Source organism: Trichechus manatus, unplaced genomic scaffold (genome assembly GCF_000243295.1).
Source record: "Trichechus manatus latirostris isolate Lorelei unplaced genomic scaffold, TriManLat1.0 scaffold00007, whole genome shotgun sequence".
Classification (NCBI taxonomy): Eukaryota; Metazoa; Chordata; class Mammalia; order Sirenia; family Trichechidae; genus Trichechus; species Trichechus manatus.
In genome coordinates, this window is record NW_004443943.1 from 26,317,886 (window position 1) to 26,322,913 (window position 5,028).

Here is a 5,028-nt window from a genome sequence, read left to right on the forward strand (position 1 = left end):
GCAGTGCTGGGTGAAGAGGGGGCCAGCGTGCATACAGACTGATGCATATGCACAGGGGGACCTGGGTTACTGTTATGGATTGAATTATGTCCCCCCCAAAATATGTTTTGTAAATCTTAACCTCTATGATTATGTTTATAATCCCATTTGGGATTGGGTTGTCTTTGTTACATTAATGAGGCAGGATTAGTGTAGGGTATATATTGAGTCAATCTCTTTTGAGATGCAAAAGAGATTAAACAAGCGAGCAGAGCAGAGATGGGGGGAGACACATGCCAAGCCACATGAAGATTGCCCAGGAGAAGAAACTCAAAGAGATACGGAACCTGCCTCCAGAGCCAACCAGACACAGAAAGACTTCCCCTAGAGCCGGCACCCTGATCAGACTTCTAGCCTCCTAAACTGTCAGAAAGTAAATTTCTGTTTGTTAAAGCCACCCACTTGTGGAATTTCTGTTATAGCAGCGCTAGATAACTAAGAGAGTTACCATATAACATCTCTAAGTCTGTTTCCTTTTTTTAAAATAATGATGATGATGATGATTTCCCCCTCCCCCCGCCAAACAGATCCCACACAGGAGCACCACCACAGTTACAGATGGGAACAGACAGAAAACTACAGCCTCAAAGGGTCATGACCTCATTCCTGGGAGATAAAAGCTGAGGAAACCCCAATAACACCACAAAGGTTGTGGCTCCCACAGCACAGTCTTTGTGCCTCCATTAGAGCCAGGAGCACCTTACGTGTCATGATCTGCTTGCCTTCCAGTCTTTCCTCTGGAACGTGGGCTTCTGTAGGCAGGACTGTCTCTCTCTTCTCAGGGGCACTGAGGGGCAGTGGCAAGCCTTTGGAATCCTGGGTTAGAATCCTAGTTCTGTTACATACTTGCTGTGTGACTTTAAGCAAGTTTCTTAACCTTTCTGAGCCTCAGCTTCCTCATCCATAAAATGGGAGTATTTTTAAAATTGTGGCAAAAAATTCATAACAAAACATATGCCATCTCAACAATTTCTACATGTACAATTCAATGACATTGATTACATCCTTTAAGTTGTGCAATTGTTCTTGCTATACTTTTCCAAATCTTTCCACCACCATTAATATAAACTCAACGCCCAAAATAGGGGTATTTTTATAACTAACTCACAGGGCTGTTGTAAGAAGTAACAGTGCCCACTGATGGAATGGGAGAAAAATGTAGAACAAAAATCAAATTCTTAAAAAGTCCAGATTTGAGGTGGGGCCAAGATGGCAGAGTAGTCAGATGCTTCCTGTGGTCCTCTTACAACAAAGACCCCAAAAAAACAAATGAATCGATTATATATGACAGTCTAAGAGCCCTGAACATCAAAGACAAAGCTGAGGAATTGGACTGAGTGGCAAGGCGAGGGACAGACAGTTCAGAAGCTGTGAGGAGTTGTCAGACCTGACCTGGCCGGCACGAGTACACTGCAGGCTGGATCAGCTAGCAGGCAAGGGGTGAGGCAAGCAATGGCGCTCAGGATGCATTTTCTACATCGGGAGAGGCTGAGTGGCAGAGATTCTGCTCAAGCCTCCAGAATCAGCGAAAAGTGGCGCTCAGTCCATGAAAGATAAGAACATATGTCTAAACTACCATGTGGATAAAAAAAAAAAAAACCCTTTTGGGAAGTTCCTCTCTCCCATTTACCTGCCCCCTCCCCACTCTGCTCCATTCCGGTCTGACTTCAGTGATTGCTGCACTCCCTGGGCTGACAGTAGGAACCACTGCACACCCTGAGCCATTCTTCCGGCTTTGGAGAGGGAACGAATTAACAAAAAGAAGAAATAATCTGCCAGCTCCCCTAAGCCGGAAGTCAGGGAAGGCACAGACCCTTTGCCTAGGCACAGGCATAAGGGGTCCATGGACTTTGAATGCCTTTCACTCCTGCACAGACCTGTGTGGGCCCATTTCAATAGTGTAGGCCCTCATTAGCTCAGTACAACAGGGCACATACCTAAAGCCTATTTTCATCTGTATCAGCTATAAGGGGGAGTGGCAGATTTGTGACATTTGACATTGCCCTGCCCATTAAGCAGGGTCCTCACCTACCCACATCAGGGGCCTGAGGACTGCTGGCTCCACCCGCTCCACCAAGCCACCTGCGACAGGGGTCGAAGAATAAGTGGTGACTCACAGTCCTTACAGCCAACATCGTTGAGTGCCCATAGTCTGGTGCAAAACCCACCTACCAACACCCTCTAGGTATCAGGGACACACCTTTCACCCAGACACTCAGGGGAAGCAGTCAGCAACCTGCCTTGATCAGTGCATTACCTCCTACTGCAGCCAGATGCCTGTGCCTACTCAATCACCCCTGCCCGTCTAGGACTGTAGGTGAAAGCCTGCACCGTACACTTGGTGACTGACATCTGGACACCTGAACTGAATCCATACAAGAAAAGTAAATGGACTCCTGGGCTCACATACCTAATAACAGATCTAACCACCTGGTGACAGGGCATTAGAGCTTCAAAGGCACCAATAATCAAACTACAAACATGAGCAGCCTATTTGGGTGTAACAAAACAAGAAGCTAGGACACAGTAAGGAAACATAAAATAAATAAATATAATAAATTATTGATGGCTCGGAAACAACGGTCGATATCAAATCACATAAAGAAGCAGTCCATGATGGCTTCAGCAAGCCCTCAAAACAAAGAATCAAGAAATCTTCTGGAGAAGGAGGACTTGGAATTACCAGAGGTAGAATACAAAAGATTAATATACAGAACTCTTCAAGATAATCAGTAAGGAGATCAGGCAAAACACAGAACAAGTCAAGGAACACACAGACAAAGCAATAGAGGAACTTAAGAAGATTGGAAGAGCATAATGACAAATTTAACAGGCTGCAAGAATCTGTAGACACAAAGCAAACAGAAATCCAAAAGATTAACAATGATATTTCAGAATTAGACAACTCAATAGAAAGTCATAGGAGCAGAATTGAGGCAACGGAAGTCAGAATTAGTGAGATTGAAGATAAAGCACTTGACACCAACTTATTCAAGGAAAAATCAGATAAAGAATTTTAAAAAATGAAGAAATCCTAAGAATTATGTGGGACTCTATCAAGAGGAATAACCTACGAGTGATTGGAGTACCAGAACAGGGAGGGGATAACAGAAAATACAGAGGGAATTGTTGAAGATTTGTCAGTAGAAAACTTCCCTGATATCGTGAAAGATGAGAAGATATCTATCCAAGAAGCTCATCGAACCGCATACAAGGTAGATCCCAAAAGAAAGTCACCAAGATATATTATAATCAAACTTGCCAAAACCAAAGATAGAGAATTTTAAGAGCAGCTAGGGATAAACAAAAAGTCATCTAAACCAAAAGTCATCTACAAAGGAAAGTCAATAACACTAAGCTTAACTACTCAGCAGAAATCAGGTAGGCAAGAAGGCAATGGGATGACATATATAAAGCCTTGAAGGAAAAAAATTGCCAGCCGAACTGCCTGCAAAACTGTCTCTCAAATATGATGGTGAAATTAGGGCATTTCCAGATAAACAGAAGTTTAGGGAATTTGTAGAACCCAAACCAAAATTACAAGAAATACTAAAGGGAATTCTCTGGTTAGAAAATCAATAACATCAGATAACAAGCCAAGACTAGAACACAGGACAGAGCAACCAGATATCAACCCAGATAGAGAAGTCACAAAAATAAATCAAAGCTAAAACACTGAAAATAGAGAAACAGAGATGTCAATATGTAAAAGATAACAACATTTAAAAAAAAAAAAAAAGAGGGACTAAAAAATGTAGCCATAGATCTTTCACATGGAGAGGAAGTCAAGGAGATATAAAGAAATAAAAGATTGGTTTAAACTTAGAAAAATAGGGGTAAATATAAAGGTAACCACAAAGGAAGCTAACAATCCTACACTTCAAAATAAAAAACAAGAAAAACATAAAGACTTAGCAAATACAAACTCAAGAACAATGAAAATGATGAAAAGAAAATACATAAAGAAAAATGACTCAGCACAGAAAACTAAGTGGAATGAAGAAACTGTCAACAACACACACACACACGAAAACCAAAATGACAGCACTAAACTTATACCTATCAATAATTATGCTGAATGTAAATGGACTAAATGCACCAATAAAGAGACAGAGAGTGGCAGAATGGATAAAAAACACAATCCGTCTATATGCTGCCTACAAGAGACACACCTTAGACTTAAATACCAAACAAACTAAACTCAAAGGATGGAAAAAATATATATCAAGCAAATGACACTCAAAAAAGAGCCGGAGTCACAATATTAATCTCTGACAAAATAAACTTTAAAGTAAAATCCACTACAAAGGATAAGGAAGGATTAAATGATTAAAGGGTCAATACACCAGGGGGACATAACCATAAGAAATACTTACGCACTCAACAACAGGTCTCCAAAATATATAAAACAAACTCTAACAGCATTGAAAAGAGAAATAGACAGCTCCACAATAATAATAGGAGACTTCAACACACCACTTTTGGTAAAGGACACAACATCCAGAAAGAAGCTCAATAAAGACATGGAAAATCTAAATGCCACAATCAACCAACTTGATCTCATAAACATATAGAACACTCCATCCAACAGCAGCCAAGCATACTTTCTTTTCCAACGCACATGGAACATTCTCCAGAATAGACCACATATTAGGTCACAAAGCAAGCCTTAACAGAATCCAAAGCATCGAAACACTACAAAGCATCTTTTATGACCATAAAGCCGTAAAAGCAGAAATCAGTAACAGAAAAAGCACGGAAAAAAAAATCAAACACATGGAAACTGGACAACACTTTGCTCAAAAACTACTGGGTTATAGAAGAAATTAAGGATGGAATAAAGAAATTCATAGAATCAAATGAGAATGAAAATACATCCTACCAGAACCTGTGGGACACAGCAAAAGCAGTGCTCAGAGGTCAATTTATAGCAATAAATGCACACATCCAAGAAGAAGAAAGGGCCAGAATCAAAACATTAACCCTGCA